This window comes from Raphanus sativus, chromosome 9 (assembly GCF_000801105.2).
Source record: "Raphanus sativus cultivar WK10039 chromosome 9, ASM80110v3, whole genome shotgun sequence".
NCBI classification, from domain to species: domain Eukaryota; kingdom Viridiplantae; phylum Streptophyta; class Magnoliopsida; order Brassicales; family Brassicaceae; genus Raphanus; species Raphanus sativus.
The window spans coordinates 20704330-20711711 of record NC_079519.1 but is presented as its reverse complement, the minus strand read 5'-3'; positions in this window follow the sequence as shown (position 1 = coordinate 20711711).

The window sequence follows — 7382 nt, the reverse complement described above, 5'->3', positions numbered from 1 at the left end:
TTGCAGCTTTTATTATAACATGTTATGTGTTAACTGTTCACAATCAATATATATCTAAAAACAATGAAATAATAATTAAAAAAAAACTTGAATTGTTAAAATGCATGTACATGATATATATAACTCTGTGAACTTTTTTTTTAATTATGAATTTGATATGTACCATAAACATATATGTTTAAAATAATTCAGAAAAAACCCTTTAAGTTTATACCAAATCAATAGTAATTTATATAAATTATCCTAAACAATGATTTGTATTACGAAAACTCTAAAACTAATAATTCATATATGTGATGTCAAAAAAAATTCATATATGCTATTTATTTTAAATTCACATATCAATCAAATCTCCATATTTTTAGGAATTTCATTAACAAACAAATCACAAATGTTATATGAGTAAACTTTGAGATTTACGGATATCAGCAATTTTTAAGAGTAATTCTTGGGTTCACTCCTTAGTGTGAACCTCTAGGTTCACCCACCAATAGGAATTCACCATTTTGTATTTAATACTATCTTTTAAAAAAGGAAACAAAATATTGTCATATTTTTAAAATTAAAAGATAAGAATAAATAAAAAATAATATTAGTTGGAAACAAAAAAAACTTTAAAAAAAATAATTTTAATGCCATCGACAAAACTAAACCCTAAATACTAAACCCTAAATACTATATCCTAAACCCTTGGGTAAATCTTAAACCCTTGGATAAATCTTAAATTCTAAGGTTTATGATTTATCCAAGGGTTTAAGATTTATCCATGGGTAGGTTTATGATTTATCCAAGGGTTTAAGATTTATCCATGGGTTTAGGGTATAGTATTTATGGTTTAGGGTTTAGTGTTTTGCCGACGTTACTAAAATTACTTTAAAAAATCAAGAATTTAGAATTTGTCCAAGGGTTTAGGGTATACCCAATGGTTTAGGGTTTATGATTTAGGGTTTAGGGTTTAGCATTTTGCTAATGGTATTAAAAGTTTTTTTTAATATTTTTTTTCAACTACTATTATTTTTATTTTAATTATTGAGCTTTTATCTTTTAATTTAAAAAACATAATATAATTTGACAATATTTTATTTCCTTTTTTAAAAGATATTAAATATAAAATGGTGAACTCCTATTGGTGGGTGAACCTAGAGGTTCACCCTAGGGAGTGAACCCAAGAATTACTCTTTTTAAAATAGTATGAACTTATATATTTTTAGTAACTCATTAATTTCCCCAAGATTGAATTTATAACTTTTGGAATAAACCCCAAAAAGTAATAAGTTACCTATCCATGCATATACTTTTTTAGTTGAAATACTTAAGTTTTACTGATTAGTTTTAGTTAACTTAGGTTGATAATTTGTACTTATGTAAATAAAATATTAAGAATTGATTAATACTTATATTATTTACTTATATGGTAAATCAAGTTGTGGTCGATGTTTTACATAGAACTGGGTAAAAAAGCTGAAACCAAAGAACCGAACCGAGTCTGATCCGATAAAATAGTATCAAATCTGAACCGAAATTGTTTAGATATTAAAACGGGTTCAAAATTTTGGTATCTGAAGAACTAGAACTGAATCTGATATGAACCAAAATATTTCGGATATTCAAATATTCCGAATCAGATTTATATGCTTGAAATATGTTTTGTATTTCTAAATATAATATCCAAAAATATCCAAAATTTATAAAATATTTTGAAGTTGTCCAAAATATTTGAATATATATATAAATATAAATAGTCAAAAGTAAATATCTAAAATAATTAAATAATATTCCAAACACCAGAAGTACTTAAAATATTTATTGATTCTCTGTCCAAATATTCAAATCAAGCAAATTTTATGTTAATTATTAGATGTTGAAAAAATTAAAGTATATATGAATCTGAAAATTTCAAAGAAAAATTATACGGGTTATCCAAACCCAAAGTGAACCGCAAAGATCTGAACCAAATCCGAACAAAAATTTCTAATACCTGAATGGAACTAAAAATTTTATTCTCAAAAACCGGAAATCCCAATAGACCCAAACCGAGCCGAATCCGAATGATTACATGAACTCCCACCCCTATTTTTACAGTTGCATATTTTATGGTATTCTATTAGATTTGTAAAATATTAATCAAGTACAAATGGTTTAAAATATTAAATAATTTTTTATAAAATCATTATAGAGATGTACCAGTGGGAAGCGAGTTAAAAATATATTATCATATTTCAGTTTATAATAAATAATTAATATAATGTTATTTAAATTTATGATTTTCTAAAGTAAATTATTTTGTTTAGTCTCACGTTATAAACAGGTTAGAATTTATAAATATATAAATAGGTTTAAATTATTTTTTTCACAAGCATAAACGGTATATACATTATAAATCAAAAAATAATGTTGCATCTTTTATTCATAAAGTTTTGATCGGATTCTAAATTATTCAGTTATTCATAAATTAAATTTACAATTTTAATTAAATATTTATCATCTAAATTTCAATTACAGTAATTAAAATAGTATATAGCAGGGGTAATAATTTTTTAATATCATAAAAAAATTTATACCTTGAAAACAAAAACAAAAAAAAAATACTAACGTCATAAAATATATAAATAATATATGGACTTATAATTTCTATTAAAATGTTTTCAAAAAAATAATCCCGCACTTTTAAGTGCGGGTTAAAATCTAGTCTTAGTAGAATTTAGGGTTCCCGCCTAAATTTTGGAATAATTTAGGTTTCCTGCCTAAATCAAAGTCTTCCAGAAGTCTCCCATAAGTCTTCCAGAAAAAGTTCTCTCATGGATTAGATCTTAAAAATAATTAAAAAATTTTATAAAAAATATTTTCATGGGTAAAAAATTGAAATCATGTAATAATAAACTTTTTCAATGATGTAAATTTAGTTTATTTGAAATTGAATTATTCTCAACATAGATGAGCCTATGTAGATTGGTTCATGAGTCAATGGTTTAGGGTTTGGTACCATATGTTATAGTACTATTGGTATCTTTAGGGTTAGATTTGAAATCTTACCTTCATTTTTTTTTCTTTTTCAAGTTGAACTATATATGTTTAGTAAGTTATCTAATAATTTGATTTAAACACTTTCTAAAATTTTTAAGTTTAAAAAGTTTTTTTGCATAGTTATTTGATTTTAGGGTTTAGAAGACTCACATAAGAATTAAAAAGAAGTCTTCTGACATATCCCGCCTAAATTTTAGTTAAATTTAGCGTTCCCGCCTAAATTTTGGAATAATTTAGGTCCCGCCTAAATCAAAGTCTTCCATATGTGTTCCATAAGTCTTCTGAGTCGTAAATATTTAACCTAATTGGAATTTTTTTTCTCCATATATAAAGAAAATTTACACATTCGCTTTCTTCCTCTCAAATGACTGCAATAAAAATGTAATGTTTCTCACTCTAAAACTCTCCAACCTCTCTCTAATCTCTTTGAACTTTAAAACACCAAACTTTATATCCATTTCTCATTTTTTCTTATGTCTTCTGACTGATTTATCTTCTTTTTGCACGTGTTTCATTACATGATTCTCATTTTTCACTTTTTCAAAGGTAAATCTCTAAATTTTGGATAATAATTTATGTGTGTGTTTATATATTAGATTCTAAAAAACTATAGATTCAACATAGTGTAATTGTTTTGTTTATTTTGTAAGCATAAAATTTTTATTTTTGAAGTTTTTCTCTGTTTTGAAGTCATTTTAATTTTTTTGAATTTGCAGGTTTTTCCAGATCTGAGAGACTTTGAAAGACTTCTCAGAAGCTTTCTAAGAAAGTCTTCTAATGAATATTATGCTAGAAGACTTCCTTCAGGAAGTTTTCTGCCTAAAGTGGTATAAATTTTGGATATGTATTTTGTGTGTTTTATATATTAGATTATAAAAAGTTATAGATCCAACCTAATTTGACTGTATTGTTTATTATTTAAAAATTATTTTTGAAGTCTTCTCTATTTTGAAGTCATTTGAATGCTTTTAAATATGCAGATTTTCATATTTGAGACAGATTTTGGAAGACTTCTTGGATAATTTTTGGAAGATTCTCGGAAGACTCTCGAAAGACTCTCGGGCTCTCAGAAGACTTTTTTTATTGTGAATTATTTTGTAACTTTAAGAGATTATTTTGTAAAAGGTAAGAGATGTTAATCAAAAGAATGGTAAATATGTTCATATTTTTACCAAAAGTACTTGACTTCATTAAAATTATTGATGCAACATTCCAAAACATATTTTAATCATTCTATCCACACATAACAAAACACAACAACACAAAAAATTAGTAAAATTTGCTAAAACTAAGAGAGAGGACTTCTCAAGAAACCTTAGCCAAATTCACAAAAGATCAAAATTGGATTTTAAGTGAAAGTTGAAATTTTAAATCTCATGAAAGTTAAAATTGTTTCTTATGATTTAAAGAGATACATTTAACCACATGACTTGATATTCTTTAAGTTACTTAACACTTTTGAAAGTTAAAAAAAAACATAATTTGAAGTTACTTAACACTTTTGAAAATCTAACGTAGAAGACTCTCCCAAAAGTCTTCTCGGATTAGCTAGAAACATTAGAAAACATGAATATTTGAAATCTCATAGCCATCACAAAATAAGTTATGAATTTAATCCAAGAGCTTCAATATTGACTAATATACATGAATTAAAAAGAAAATATTAAAAAAATAATGTTGAGTTTGGAGAAAGTTGAAGTTTAATAAAAATTAGCGTAGAAGACTTCCTAATTGCAAATTTAGGTCATTTTTGCAATTGTAAATTTACGAAGGAGGACTTTTTATGAAGACTACTCTACAGAAGACATCTTGAGAAGTCTTCCTTTGTAAATATTGGCATACTTTTGAATTTGAAAAATTCTCAAAAATGTCGGAGAAGACTTCCTAGAAGTCTTCTCGGATAAACATATTAGTTTTGCAGTTGACCGAAGTTTGTCAAAATTTGACTTGTTATGGAAGTCTTCTCGGAGATGACTTCTATAAAAGTCTTTTGAAGTCTTCCCAAAGTCTACTCAGTGTCGTAAGAAGTCTAACTTGGATACTCTTGCAATTGACTATATTTAATTTTTCATAACCAAAGGTTTGACCAAAATTCCGGAACAAAACTGAGAAGACTTCGTGAAGTCTTCAAGAAGTCTTCTCATTAGTATTAAATGTTTTACTATTATTTTTCAATTGCAAAAGTAACCCACACAGACTTTTTGAAACAATGAAAGGATTTTGGGAAACCTTTCAGAAGACTTCTATAGAAGTATTTCTCGAGAAGACTTCCAAATAAGTCTTCTGAAAGTCTTCGCGAACAGATCTGGGAAAAGAAAACGATTTCACGCTTTGAACTTGTGAGATGACTTGCTTAGCTTCTCCAAACACCCATAATTTCACTACAAAAGCTACTAAGTCGCTAATGACCAAGAATCATGAGATTCAATGTCTCTATGAACCTTACAAAGTTTGGAATCAAAATATTGATATTTTTGAATGAATTTAAAGAGAAAGTGGAAGTGATATGCTTTGTGTGCATAAGTATTGAGATATAAAGAGTAAAAATCAAAACTTTGGTGCATTAACAGCTTCAAATTGGTTGTTCATGGTGGTTGATGGAAATGGTAATATTGTAAATACTTGGGGAAGATGAAGATGATAAGGTAAAAGACTCATTTTCAAAAAAAAAAAGTAATGACATTTTCGTGAATAATTCAAACTTATATGGTGAATAGGGAAAAAGAAAATTGCAAAAAAAAACTTGGCTTATTTTTTGTTTGACTTGAAATTTTAGGTTATATTTGAAAGAACCCCAATATTCTTTTGTACACTATTTATGAATTTGATAGTTTAAAAAAAAAAAAAATTAATAGACCAACCTATTTTCTAAGAATTTTGAATTTCATTATCATGGTGACACGTGGCTAAAAAACAATGTTGTAGTTTTTTTCAATTAATATATAAGGGATGAGATTAGAGTTATCAATTAAATCAAAACAACACTCTTGTTTATTTATAATATTTTATGGTAAATAAATCAAAATAATTTATTTATTTATTTTATATGGTATATAATTAAATTTCAATGATATTGACATAAATATATAGTATATTTGAATATAAATATTTATTATTGAGAGTTGCTACTCATATGGTTTTATTTTTAGATTTTATGTAACAAAAAGTTTTGACCATTAAACTCAAAAATTAAATATTAAGGTCTTAATACCTTTTCAATGCAAATTTCAAAATTAAAAAATATATATATTTTAAATGGTACATAGTTTAATTTAAACGATATTAATATATATATATACTTAATGTGAATGTCTATTACATAAGAATTCATATTAATATGATTTTATGATCATTTATATTTTTTTTTATAACAAAAATAATTAAGCCACTGACCACAAAATTTTCAATGTAATATATAGTCGTTTTAAAAATTCAAAATATAACATATAAGAAAAAATCTAAATTTTTATTATATGGTTAATGTGATTATTTAATTTTTTTAATAATATAAAATTAGAAAAATGAAAATGGATACAAAAATTGTTATCAAATCTTTATTATTTAGAATCATTAATTGGCACAAATATGTAATTATACTAGATAGTTCCGTAAATTTTGTTTAAGGAAAGAATACATGCTTCTAATATTTTGAATTAATATAATGTTTTCAAGTAATTGAATTTCGGACCAACATTTTATTCAATTAATTCTTAAAATGCCACGTAGTATAAATTGACATCTTAATTAAGTGACAACTGAACAAAGATTCTTTGTAATTATTACAAACTTAAAGTTACAATTTTTTAAATGCTTCTCTATTAATATATATAGAGGATTTGAACATGCTTTTGTAATTGAATGGTTTACTTACGAGTTACAGTTCAAATCACTGTGAAAACAAAAATTAATGTTAAAAGAATCACTGTGAAAAATAGGAACCCAAAAGCAACAGTGCCAAAGAATTAGAGGAAGCAGGCAAAACCATAAGAAAGCCCTGTTCTTTTTGTAGATGCAGTAGCATCCGGCAGTAAGAAAAATACAAAGGAAACGGTTTTGTTACGGCATCCTCATTTGCGTTAGTAAAAAACCACCGCATCTTCCATTAATTTTAGGGTTAATTTGTGAACTAGCCATATATCACATGTAAATTAAGTAACTAGCATTGATTTTGACTTAATATAGTGTCAGGTATTTAACACTCAATTCATCCGGTTATGCCCTTTTCTTCAATAGGTTACCCGTTACTTATGATGTTGGTTGTTTTGTAGTGCTACAAAAATCATATGTTATGTATACTTACTATTCTATATATCCAAAATAATATAGAATACGCAGGGAATAATAGAAAATGTAAATCT